The sequence below is a fragment of the Neomonachus schauinslandi genome, chromosome 1, assembly GCF_002201575.2.
Source record: "Neomonachus schauinslandi chromosome 1, ASM220157v2, whole genome shotgun sequence".
NCBI classification, from domain to species: domain Eukaryota; kingdom Metazoa; phylum Chordata; class Mammalia; order Carnivora; family Phocidae; genus Neomonachus; species Neomonachus schauinslandi.
Window position 1 is genome coordinate 148397280 of NC_058403.1, and position 13180 is coordinate 148410459.

The window sequence follows — 13180 nt, forward strand, 5'->3', positions numbered from 1 at the left end:
GTTAAGACAGAAATAAAAAGAATTCAAAAATATAATAAGAGAATCAACAAAGTCCAAAATTGGTTCTTTAAGCAGATGAGTAAGTTAGACACACCCCTGGTGAAATTAAATAAAACATTTAAAAACAAAGTACAAGTAAGTCTTTTATATATGCAAAAAGGAATATAAAGACACAGGAAGATTAAAAATATTAACTAAATGCTAACATCAACTTTATGTCAATGAATTTGAAACTTAGATGAATTAAATTCCTAAAACAAAATGAATCCAATGAACTCAAGAATAAATAGAAAGCCTTACAAGTTCTACAATGATGAAAGAAATGAAAGTAGGGGCGCCTGGGTAGCTCAGTCAGTTAGGTGTCTGACTCCTGATTTCGATTCAGGTCATGATCTCAGAGTCTTGGGATGGAGCCCCACATCAGACTCTGTGCTCAATGAGGAGTCTGCTTGAGATTCTCTCTCACCCTCTCCCTCTGCACAGCACCCCCATCTCTCTCTTTCTAAATAATAATAATATAAAATAAAATAAAAATAAATTTAAAAAAAGAAAGAAATGAAAGCAGAAATTAAGAACCTTTTCACAAAGAAAATACCAGACCCAAAATGTTCTATGGGATGTCTACCAAACTTTTATGTAACAGATTATCCCAGTGTATACAATTGTTTTTCAGGGAATAAGAAGAGAGAGAAACTTCCCAATCATTCTAACTTCAATAACAAAACTAGAGAACTATTGTACAACAATGGAAATTATAGATCCATTTAATTCATAAAAATAGTTGTAAATGCTCTAAATACAATGTTAGTAAATCAAATTTGATACTGTATAAAGAGGAAAAATATACCACAGTCAAGTCAGTTTTAAACTAGGAATGCAAAGATGATTTTACTATTAGAAAATACAGGGGTGCCTGAGTGGTTCAGTCGTTTAGCGTCTGCCTTCAGCTCAGGTCATGATCCCGGGGTCCTGGGATCGAGCCCCGCATCAGGCTCCCTGCTCAGTGGGAAGCCTGCTTCTCCCTCTCCCACTCCCCCTGCTTGTGTTCCCTCTCTCGCTGTGTCTCTCTCTGTCAAATAAATAAATAAAATCTTAAAAAAAAAAAAAAGAAAATACATAAATCCTATATAAGTAGAAAAGCCATATGATCATGTTTAGAGATGCAGAAAATGCATTTGATAAATTCAACACTGATTCATGGTTTTTTGTAAATCCTCGAAAAAAATTACAATTTCTTTGATCCAACAAAGGGAATCTACCCCCCCTCCAAATATCCTAAAATGGGGAAACATTAGAATTATTCCCTTTGAAAATGAGAAGACAGGGCGCCTGGGTGGCTCAGTTGGTTAAGCGACTGCCTTCAGCTCAGGTCGTGATCCCGGAGTCCCTGGATCGAGTCCCACATCGGGCTCCCTGCTCGGCAGGGAGTCTGCTTCTCCCTCTGACCCTCCCCCCTCTCATGTGCTCTCTCTCATTCTCTCTCACACAAATAAATAAATAAAATCTTTAAAAAAAAAAAAAAAGAAAGAAAATGAGAAGACAAAAGTGTCCACAATCACCTATTCAACATTGTACTAGCAGCCCTAGGCAGTGCCATGAGATAAAGAGAAATTAAAAGCATAAAGATTGGAAAGAAGAAAATAAAACCCCAAAGAATCTACAAATAATTAGAAACAAAAGGAGAAATTAGCAAACTAGCTAAGTATAATGAATATATGAAAGTCAATTACATGCCTGAAAACCTAAAGCCATTCAATTTGTAAGAATAAACCATTTAATGGGAAAATGTTCAAGTTCACTTGAAATTAGAGAAATGCAAATTACAACAATACTAAGAACATTTTTTACCTATCAGATTGGCAAAAATTAAAAACTATGACAACACAATTTGTTGGTGACACCGTGAAGAAACAAATTCCCATTGTTGATGGGAATGCAAATTGGTACAAACCTTCTGAAGGACAATTTAGCAATACCTAATATGCAGGAGAGTTAACCCAACTGCCCTGAGTTGCTTAAATCTTGCACATTCTCATAGGACCTGCGTGTGTGACTGGTCTTCAGTTGGCTTCTGGGAATGGAGCCCTGTGCTACAAACTGGTAAGAGTATTTTGGGGGCGCCTGGGTGGCTCAGTCGTTAAGCGTCTGCCTTCGGCTCAGGTCATGATCCCAGGATCCTGGGATGGAGCCCCGCATCGGGCTCCCTGCTCCGCGGGAAGCCTGCTTCTCCCTCTCCCACTCCCCCTGCTTGTGTTCCCTCTCTCGCTGTGTCTCTCTCTGTCAAATAAATAAATAAAATCTTTAATAAAAAAAAGAGAGTATTTTGCATGCTTGGAACTTTGAACCACGTTGTACTGGCCTATCTATGTGGTTTGTGCCTTATGGGGAACATCTCCTTCTTTCCTAAGGTCTGAAATTGAGTCATGAAGTTACAGTAACTGCAGTTAATCAGGAAGGTACTTTGTGACTATGTGACCAACCCCTGTCCCCCGCCCCCAGGGGCATTAAAAACCCTCAACTCAGGCTCAGGGAAGGTTCCCTGGCAGAAAAAAAACTTGACTTATGTTGCTACTGTTCATCGCTGGGGGAGTAAGGGCGTGCTGTGTAATTCTGCTGAAGAGTACTGTTGGAAGCTGGTGCCTGGTTCCCCTAGACTCCACCCCAAGCATCTTTCTCCTTTATTGACCTTGCTTTGTATCCTTCCGCTGTAATAAATTTTAGTGGTGAGTATAACAATTTCTGAGGCCTGTGAGTGCATCTAGTGAATCCCAGAACTGGGGGTGGTCTTGGAGACCACTGAAACACTTGACAGAATTACAATGCACTAACTTTTTGGCTCAGCAATCCCACTTCTAGGAATTTACCCTGAAGATACACTTTCATCAATAAGAAAATACAAAGGCACAAGATTATTCACTGCAGCATTGATGGTATTGCAAAATATTAGGAACAATCTAAATGTTCATACATAGGAGAGTGGTTGAATAAAAGATAGTACATCTGCCCAATGGAATATTATGCAGCTGTAGAAAAAAAAAAAAGGAAGAGGAAAATTTCTATGAACTGATATGGAATGACTTCCAGGCCACACTGGTGAGTGAGAAAAGCAATATGTTCAAGAATATATATAGTATGCTACCTTTCATATAATAAAGGGAGCTATAAGGTATATGCTCATTTGTGGGGGAAAAAATACAGGACAGGTAAGTCACAGGCTAATGAGATTGGTTATCTATGAGAGGGAGTGGGTGCAAACAGGTGATGGGGGTAAAGGAATGAGGGGGAGTGATGGAAGTATAGCTTCTCTAAGTATAGCTTTTTGTATTCTGACCCTTGGAACCATAGCATGTTTCACATACACCCCCCTCCTCAAATAAATAATTAAAATTAATCAGGACAAGGCAAAAATCCAAATGGCAAACTTAAGTGTATTATAAATAAACGTCGTAACCACCTTGAAGGGGACAGAGAAGAAAAGAACTAGCCTAAGTAACTTTGGAAAATAATATGTTGATGATATAAAGCTGAAGATAAGAATTGTACAAAAATGTATTCTAGTTAGTGCATCTGTTTGTCATGGGGACAATGAATTTGCAATTCTGAAACTTTATGTACATGCTGGAGTTAAGCAAATAACTATATTGTAGATAATAAGAGCTAGATTTCTGTTAGAAGAGTTACAACCAAGGACAGGGGAAGACTAGAATGAAGACCATGGCGTTGGATTGGAATCAAAGGTACCAGTATGAACTCATGACTTCAGACACATATGGGGAGATAGAGAGATGCTGAATATGTATTTTCTAGCCCTGCACACTGAGATGGCCCACTAGCAGTGAAACTCATAGCAATGATCACACCTAGTACTCAGATCTTGGTTTCTAAGTAAAAGAATGAGGGTTCTTTGGAGAAGTGGTTGATCCCAGGACTGGAGCAGGAAAAATGCAAGATGCGGGGGAGGGGGAGAGATGTTTTGTGCTGCCATAAAGTAAGGAAGTGGCCCTGAAAATGACAGGGGCATGTCAGAAGGACATAGAAGCCAACCAGAAGAAGTCCCCCAAAACCAAACCTGGGACAATTTTAGCAACAAAATAAATAATGATCATAATAGATTATAACCTATAAACTAAATATACCTGAGTCCATGCTGATAAAATAGTTAACAGGAGAAAAGGGATGGCTCTTCCTTACTGTAGAATTCTACATTAATAATATAGAAGGAATGATGGAAATAGAAAATCACCATTTGGCAAGCACCAGAGTTGTAATCACTGCAGGCAAGAATCATTGATGGTGGCTCAGTTGGTTAAGTGACTGCCTTTGGCTCAGGTCATGATCCTGGAGTCCCAGGATCGAGTCCCGCATTGGGCTCCCTGCTCAGCAGGGAGTAAAAGTAAAAGTTGGTGGCTTCTGACCCTCCCCCCTCTCGTGCTCTCTCACTCTCTCTCTCTCAAATTAAAAAAAAAAAAGACTCATTGATGGATATATAAAACTAGAGGATGAACATATGAGAAACAGATATTTGCAGAGTCTCAAAGTATCTCCCCATATGATACTTACCAATTACAAAGGGGAAAACAATAACTTTATAATGAAGAAATTTGGCAGACACCACTTCAAACAAGTGATCAAAGTTAAAATCACCGGTAACGGGACATGTTGACATCAGGTACCCCTTGATACCACGCACTAAGAAGGGTATATCGGGGCGCCTGGGTGGCTCAGTCGGTTAAGCGTCTGCCTTTAGCTCAGGTCATAACACCGGGGTCCTGGGATCGAGTCCCACATTGGGCCCTCTGCCTCCTGCTCTGCCTACTTGTGCTCTTTCTCTGTCAAATAAATAAATAAAATCTTCAAAAAAAAAAAGTCAAATTTTGAGTTTTTTTAAAAAAGAAGGGTATATCATCACTTCTTGCCAAAAATGCATAATGTTGATACAATCATAAGAAAACACCAAACAAATTTAGGAACATTCTACAAAATAACTAGCTAGTACTTTGCAAAAGTGTCAAAGCATGAAAGATGAAGCTGATTTTTTTCTAGGTTGGAGGAGACTAGGAAGACAACTGAATGCAGTGTGGGACCAGCCCTGACTCCGGGGAAGGAGCCAGGAGCAGCCTAGTCACTTGCTGCCTCCCAGCGAGCAGCTCCCCTGCCTGGAGGTTAGGGGGTGATGGGTGCCAATGGCTCTATCGATTATGGCCTTAAAAGGGCCTAGAATGAAGCCACCAACTTTTACTGTGTCGGGATCCTTGTCAGCTTTGGGCTCTTCATGTGTGCCAAAAGGAATAAAAAGAAAATTATGAGGGTATCCAGTGTGCCACCTATAGCAGAAACTTCATTAGAGCCCAACTTTTATGACACGATAAGCAAAATTCAATTAAGATAGCAACTGGAGGGCGCCTGGGTGGCTCAGTTGGTTGAGCGACTGCCTTCGGCTCAGGTCATGATCTCGGGGTCCTGGGATCGAGCCCCGCATCGGGCTCCCTGCTAGGCGGGAAGCCTGCCTCTCCCTCTCCCACTTCCCCTGCTTGTGTTCCCTCTCTCGCTGTCTCCCTCTCTGTCAAATAAATAAATAAATAAATAAATAAACCTTTAAAAAAAAAAGATAGCAACTGGAAATGTATTCCATTTCCAGGAAGTCTCGCTATCAGCAGCCATTAAACCAAGCTAACAATATGCGGCTCTCGTTGGAATGAAATCTCAGAAAATGAGCAATATAAGTAATTGTTGTTAAACAACACGGTAGCAAACTCCTAATTCTACTAAATCATGAATAGCATTTTTAAAAAACTCTGTCTCCATAGAATCATTTATTTGTGACTTTTCCATAGTGTGTGTGTGTGTGTGTGTGTTTGTGTGTTTCATTTTGCTGTTTAAAATTGCATGTCAGGGGGCGCCTGGGTGGCTCAGTTGTTAAGCGTCTGCCTTCGGCTCAGGTCATGATCCCAGGGTTCTGGGATCGAGCCCCACATCGGGCTCCCTGCTCCGCGGGAAGCCTGCTTCTCCCTCTCCCACTCCCCCTGCTTGTGTTCCCTCTCTCGCTGTGTCTCTGTCAAATAAATAAAATCTTTAAAAAAAAAAAAATTGCATGTCAGTGGTGCTTGGCTGGCTCAGTTGGTAGAGCATGCAACTCTTGATCTTGGGGTCGTGAGCTCAAATCCCACATTGCCCATAGAGCTACTCTAAAAAAAAATAACAATAAAAATAAATAAATTTCATCTCTTACTCATTTGTTACACAAATTTAAAAAATGGCTTAAGAAGCCTGAACACATGGGGGCGCCTGGGTGACTCAGTCAGTTAAGCCTCCCACCCTTGATTTCAGCTCAGGTCATGATCTCAGGGTTGTGAGATCCAGCCCTGCATTGAGCTCCACACTGGGCATGGAGCCTGCTTAAGATTCTCTCTCTCACTCTCCCTCTGCCCCTTCCTCCCTCCCTTAAAAAAAAAAAACTTATGAAAATATGTTGAGAAAGCAAAATACGTGGAGAGATATCTAATGGCCATGAATAAAAATTGTCAACTCTTTCCCATATTGATCTCTAGGTTCAGTAGAATTCCAGTCAAAATCCAAAAGGTACTTTTGTGAAATTTCTCAAGATGATTGCAAAATATGGAAGAATAAAGGGCATGAATACCTAAGACAATTCTGAAGAATCATAGAGAGGAATGATTTGTCCGGCCAGATATCAAAATTTATTATAAAGTTACATTCATTAAAGACACAGTGGTAATAGTTCATGAACAGCTAAATAGAAAGCCCAGAAATAGATCTATACAAACAAAAGTTTGGAAGGAAAAAGAGAGCAGCATGACTGATCAGAAATGGAAGAAAAATGCTTCACATCATAAACAAAAATTCCAGCCCTCTTAAGGACTCAAGAACAAAACTTTTAGTAGAAAATATAAGGAATATATGTTTTACTTTCAGGTGAGAATTTTTTAAAGATTTTATTTATTTGTCAGAGAGAGAGAGAGAGAGCCCAAGCAGGGGGGAGGGGCAGAGGGAGAAGCAGGCTCCCCACTGAACAAAGAGCCCAATGCAGGACTCGATCCCAGGACCCTGGGATCATGGCCCGAGTTGAAGGCAGACCCTTAACCAACTGAGCCACCTAGGCGTCCCTTGGGTGAGGATTTCTTAATCAAGACACAAAAGCTATGCTATTTTATGCTAACCATAAAGTTGTTAAATGATAAATTGACTACTTGCAGATGAAAATTAAAAAAAAAAAGAAAGCCACAACTGGGAGAATAAGCTTGCAAACACATATTACTGGGGGAAAAAATGAGAATCAAGAATAAAGAACCTTACAAATCAAAAATAAAAAGACAATAGAAAACTGGGTGAGAGATATGAATGGGCATTTCAGGCACAGAAAATTCCTGTGGCACACAAACATGAACAAATGTTTGGCTTCTTTAATAATGAGGGAAATGCAAATCAGGGCCATAATGAGATATTTACACTCATTTGCTTGACAAGATTAGGAAGTCTGACAATACCAAGTCATCATTTCTGGCAGGATTATTCCTAGTTCCACTTGGAAAAGCAATCTGGCATTGTCTTATACAGTTGAATATTTGCATACCTTATGACCCAGCAATTCTACTTCTAGGTATATACCTTGGGGAAACATTTTTACATACGATCCAGGAATGGACAGCAAAATGTTCATGATAACACACATCAAATATGAAAAAAAAGAGCACAAATGCCCATTAACAGAGCAATGGATAAAGTGTAGTATATTTAAATAATGGAATACAATACAACAATGAAAATGAATACACTTTAGCTACATCCATTAGGACTTGACCATCGAGGGCTTTAAAGATGGAGGGGATCAGCAGCCAAGCAAAGTGGGCAGCCCGTAGAAGCTGGAAAAGGTAAGAAAATGAATTCTCCTCTAGAGCCTCCAGAAAGGAATGCAGCCCTACTGACAGTTTGATTTTAGCCTAGTAAGACCCATTTTGGACTTCTGACCTCCAGAACCAGAAGGTAACAGATTTGTGGGAAGTGACTGTGTTTGTAGTAACTTGCTGTAGCAGCTCTCGGGAACCAATACAGTGTGTATGCGTGGAAGGCTGGAGGGGGTGGCGGTAGATAGAGACCTCCCAGATAGGGGACTTCACTCTCCTCACAGAGTTGGCTTTCAGGCCTGGAGCCAGCTGAACTAGCCTTCTCCTGCCAGGTCCCCTTCAGTGTGCCCCTCACGGGGCCCTGCCCGTCTGCAAGGCTCTGGAGCATTTGTTTCCTCTGCTGACCCCAAAGGTCCTCTGCCAGGGGGGCAGGCCCCAGGCAGTTGGTTCTGCGTACAAAAGAGGCCCAGGAAAGGGAGGTAAAGCCGGGAGCAGCACTTTATCTGAGGGCAGGAAATGGCCAAATACCATACCTGAGAACTCGCATTTCCTGTGAGGGCAGCCTGCTCCTTCCACAGACTTCGCATAGCTGAACAGGCCCCAGCAGGCTCCTGTCCACATCTGTGCTGAGAACACAGGCCCACAGTTGCCAGGTGTCATCATAATTGCCACCTTCCACACCCCCCAGTCCCTCCTCCCTGGAGACAGAACCACAAGCCAAAGCCAGGGCCCACCTGACCACAATCCAGGCCCAGCTAGACCCTTGGAAGCAGAACTCTTGGGTTCCATTGGTGGCCAGGAAATAATGTCACAATGGGGCAGGGAGGTCCTCCGGGTGGGGAGGGATGGTGAGGAGCAGCATTCTACTCCATTCTACTCCAGCCACAGACCCTAGAGACAGAATGGGGCAAGGTGGGCTGGGAAAATCTCCACATGAGGGCAGATGGTTCTGGCACCTGGAGCACCTGCTGTCCCCATAAGCCCCACTGAGGGAAACTCTCTTACCCTTCCAGACACAACTTGTGCATCCCGGGTCCCCATGCCCAGGGCGGGGAAGGGGGAGGAGAGTCAGAGGCGCTCAGTTGTCTTCAGACCCGAGAACAGAGCTGGAAGCAGAGTTGAGGCCTGAGGCAGTGTAGGTTTAAGATTTGGTGGTGGGAAGTTTGGGGAGCCGCCATAGGATGGTTTCTCCTTTCTCAGAAAGGAGGGGAGTTCTATGTTAGAATGGAAATAGGAGGAAGAGAGTTATGCAGATGGAGGGTGGAAATGGCCACTGGTGAAGGGTGGAAGCTGACTAGAAAAGGCTGGTAGGAAGGCTGGGTGCTGTTAAGCCCAGTGGATGCTGGTGACCGGGAATTCACAGGATAGGCCTGCTGGGCGTGTGACTCTGGCAGTGACCAGCCATCTGGGGTGCAGGGAGAGCGAAGGCAGACGATGGGGTTCACGCGCTGCTGTGGTTTTCTAGCTGGGTGCAACCAGAGTAGAGGGGTTAAGGAGTAGGCTTCTGGCAACAGGGAGAAACGGTGTCTGTCTCCTGGTAGACTTGAAAACCATGGCGGACACCCTCTAATCTGAGCAGAGAGGACCCAGGTGGGGAGAAAGTACCCAAGTCAGCAGCCCAGAGGGCCTGGTGAGGCTAAGGATGGTGTTATGGACTGAACGTTTGTGTCCCCCAAATGTATAGGTTGAAGCCCTAGCCCCCAATGCGTGATGGTCTTTGGAGATGGGTCTTCGGAAGGTGATTCCGTTTAGGTCAGGTCATGAGAGTGGGGCCCTCGGGTGAGAGTCGTGGCGAGAAGGTGGCCGTGTCTGCAAGCCAGGAAGAGCCCTCACCAGAACTGGCACTGCCGGCACTCAGCCTCCAGAAATGTGAGAAAACACATTTGTGTGTTTCAGCCACCTGTCTGTGGCACTTTGTCATTGCAGCATGGCAGACGCGGGCAGAGAGGGACAACGGAGCGAGCAGGCCGGGAGGAGGGGGCTGCGGGCAGAGGACGGGCTGTCTCAGTCAGAGGGTCCTCCATTTCTTGACGTATATGCCAGCGATTGTTGGGACTTTGGAGATGGACGTGTATTTTCCCAGAGGACAGCAGGAGCTGGGGTGGGAGGGACAGTGGTGAACCAGGGAGTTTTAGGGGAATGAGCTGGAAGTCAGGACTTAGAGGTTTCTGCCAGAGGGAAGCCACAGAGCAGCCACAGCGAGGAGCAGGAGGTTCTTGGCCCAGCTCCCCAGCCCCGGGGCCCAGCGGCGCAGGCCAGGGGGGACGCTAATCGGGTGTTTGCCTCCTAGTTCCTCCAGTCCACGGTCCCCACCCCCATTTAATCATCAGATAAGATGAGGTGGTAAATGTGTGCAACTGAGTTCATTGTAATGATGCCCTGTCTTGTTCCTCTGACCCTGCTTTTGCCCTCTTCCAACACGTTCTTCAGAGATAGGGTGAGTTTTATAATACAGATCTGCTCGGGCCACTCCCTTGCTCAAAGAGAAAAGACACTCAGTGCCTTTCATTGCTCTCAGAACAAAGTTTGAAATTAAACATGTGTGGTCTTCTAAGCCCCACCTGAGTGTGCCTTCTCAAGCTCCCAGAACTTCCAGCTCCACACGTGCCTATTCCTGGTCTCCTCCCCAACGCCCTTCTGCACCTCCTGCCTGCCTGCTCTTCATCTGGCCTGCACTTCCTTCTCCTCCTAGATGCCCATCCTTGGGGGGCCTTCCAGGCCCTGCACCTGCGTCAGCTGCCTTGTGTAACCCCACTGTGTCTTCTCCTCATCCACAGCATTCTCCTGAGTCACCGGGGAGGGGGGTGCGGGGGGGCGGTTCAATAGCTGCAGATGAATTGTGCATTTCTGGGTCCAGCATGCTCCCTAAGATGGAGCATGGGTGAGTGGGTTTGTCAGTGAGGCAAGCCCAGGGTGTGTAAGTCAGGGCCACGCTCCAAGACTCTGTCCTGAGACCCAGGGGTGCGGGGGTGGGGTGGGGGGTTGGCACTCCTTTCCTATCTCCTTGAACCTCGGGGGTAGACGAACAGAGCCCTCTGCCTTTCACACTCAAGATTAGAATCCTTGAGAATTTGTGTAAAGGGACCTATGAAATCATCCACTCTACAATGGGAAGCCTAAGTAGCAGGCTCCTGTCACCAAGGCCTGAGAGCTGAGCTGTGTCCTCGCCTCCATACAGCTAACCATAAGGGCTCATTGCTAGTGTGTCTCCCAAATCTGGGCTTTTCTCTGATCAACACAGTCTATGGAGAACCGCCATGGTCCAGCCTATACTGGAAACTTCCTCGTCCCATCAGGCCCCCTTTCTCTCATGCTCCTCGGGATAGAGTTAAGATTGGCCTGCATATCTTCTCACCTGAGGTCCCAGGGTCTCAGCTGCTGACCTCCTACCAGCAACTGCTAAAAGACAGACATTTCCCATTTACACAGAACAAATCACAGGGTGCTTTTTAATACATACAAAGAAAAATCTTTCCGGGGTGCCTGGGTGGCTCAGTCGGTTAAGCGTCTGCCTTCGGCTCAGGTCATGATCCCAGGGTCCTGGAATCGAGTCCTGCATCGGGCTCCCTGCTTGGTGGGGAGACTGCTTCTCCCTCTGCCTGCCACTCTCCTGCTTGGGCTCTCTCTCTCTCTCTGTCAGATAAAGAAATAAAATCTTAAAGAAAAAAAAAAAAGAAGAAGAAAAATCTTTCCCCCAACAGCCCACAATCCCTAAAAAAAAGAGAAAAAGAAAAAGAAAGTGCTCAAAGACCTGCCCAAAGGCAATAGGTGAATCTTTGCATTGATGCCTGTGTCCTAAAGGATCTGTTCAAGTCTCTTTCCAGGAACGGAGATCATTCTGCTTCAAAAGAATGTGAGTGTCCATATTTTAGAGAAAACTGCCTCTGGCTTTGAACTGGCTGCTTTCCAAATCCCATGCAGGTTTTCCCAGCCAGGCAGATTTAGCCTGGGCACCACACTATGCCACGAAAAACATTCAAGTGTCCCCAGTGGGTGACTTTAGCTTCGGATTCCACGATTGGGTACGTAGCAGGAAGCTAAATGAAACTTTTGCCTGTCACTTCAAAGCCGAGTCTGTGAGTAAAAAATATCCATGTATTCAAAAGAGGTGCTGGACACCTTCCTTGCCGGATTCACAAAGATGGGGAAACTAGCCCAGCACCTACCGCCCCCTCCAGCCTCTATAGGAGAAGGTGAGTGGGAGAGAGGGAGGGAGGTTCTGAAGGAACCCTCCTTCTTCAGGCCTGGAGCTGCTTGTGAGAAGGAGACGGTGAACCTCACCGTCGGCTGGGAGGCTAGCTGGGGTTACCTGGGAGGCAGGGCAAAGTGGGGGCCAAGGCCAGGAAAGCGCTTTTCCATCGGTTGCTGGTGCAAAGATGTATGGTGCTCTCGTGGGCCAGGTAGTTGCCGGGGAAGATAGCCTGGCCTGCGGTCACTTGATGGGACCCCACCCAGGAGGGCTGTCTTGTAAGGAAAGGTATGCTGGCAGCAAGACAGACTATGTGGGGAGCAGTGCTGGGAGGCAGGAGCTGAAGAGGGGCCCGAGAGGTCAGCTGGGAGTACGCTGCTCAGATGCAGGAACAGGCATGGGTCCTGGGAGCACCGCTGAGAAATCCCAGCAAGATGTCCCCATGGAAGAGCCAGGAAAGAGCTACGGCCAGCAGCAGCTAAGGAGCAAGACCGCTGCCCTTTCCCCTCATCCTGTAAGAGCCCTCTCCGCAGGAGCCAGAGAGGACGGAGGGGGAAAGGGAGGAGGAAGACGAAGAGAGGAACACCCAGCCTCCTCTCTTGCCCCACCGGGGGTTCCCGGGCCACCCTGTTAGGTGTGAGCCAAAGGTGGGGCTGGGGATGGAGGATCTTTGAAGAGAATGCAAGCCTGAAGCTTTGATTTGGAGCAGACACAGAGTCCTCTCTCAGCAGGATCAAATGTCCTATGGGGCCCCTGATGTTGTTTGAAGTTTGGGTCTGAGAGCTAATGGGTGAGAAAGAATTCTTGAGATGTTTTTGGTGCAAAAAAGGTGATTTTATTAAAGCACGGGGACAGGACCCATGGGCAGAAAAGGCTGCATTCTAAGTATGAGGAGTGAGTGACTGATTATATAGGCTTTTTTTATCCTCTGGAGGGGGGAGATGATGTTAGGGCTCCAGGAAATTGAGTCTATAGGTTTCTGGAGGTCTGACTATTCTCAAGATTGTGCTTTTCTTTCTTTCTTTTTCTTTCTTTCTTTCTTTTTCTTTCTTTCTTTCTTTCTTTCTTTCTTTCTTTCTTTCTTTCTTTCTTTCTTTCTTTCTTTCTTTCTTTCTTTCTTTCTTTCTTT

The 13180-nt window shown here is 45.4% G+C and overlaps 1 pseudogene; it reads left to right on the forward strand.

Moving 5' to 3' along the window:
- The first annotated feature begins 4656 nt into the window (after positions 1-4656).
- On the forward strand, positions 4657-5699 carry LOC110569637 (annotated as a pseudogene).
- The last annotated feature ends 7481 nt before the right edge of the window (positions 5700-13180 follow it).